Below are 484 nucleotides of genomic sequence, written 5' to 3' on the forward strand. Positions count from 1 at the left end.
TTTTTTTTTTGCGGGAACTAAAATCCCATAACCTCTTATAGACATTTACCAAGTTTGATGACATTTGGTTAGGTAGTTTTATTTTTATAGCCATTTCAAAGTGGAACTTTAATTATAAAGACCCTGTATATGATGAAGCCACTAAGTTTAGTGCAGCATAGCCGAGAAGGCTGCTCAGTCACTCTCATGACAGACAGAACAAAGGTTCAAGTCCCAGCGTTGATACCATAATATCTCCTTTATTTCCTTCGATTCATAAAAAAATTCCAGTGTCTTGCAGTTCCTAATTGGTGAATTTGTACTATTAGAATATGAAACTCTCATTAGCGCTCTGATGGCAGCACCATAATTCTGCTTAACACAAAAATTAGTATTCCCCACATCTAACGACATGTGAAGCGACCAGAAGAACTAAATAAACCACATTCCACAAATCATTTGATAAAACACAACTCAATCACAACCTAACTCCATTTCTCATAAT

Source organism: Parasteatoda tepidariorum, chromosome 5 (assembly GCF_043381705.1).
Source record: "Parasteatoda tepidariorum isolate YZ-2023 chromosome 5, CAS_Ptep_4.0, whole genome shotgun sequence".
NCBI classification, from domain to species: Eukaryota; Metazoa; Arthropoda; class Arachnida; order Araneae; family Theridiidae; genus Parasteatoda; species Parasteatoda tepidariorum.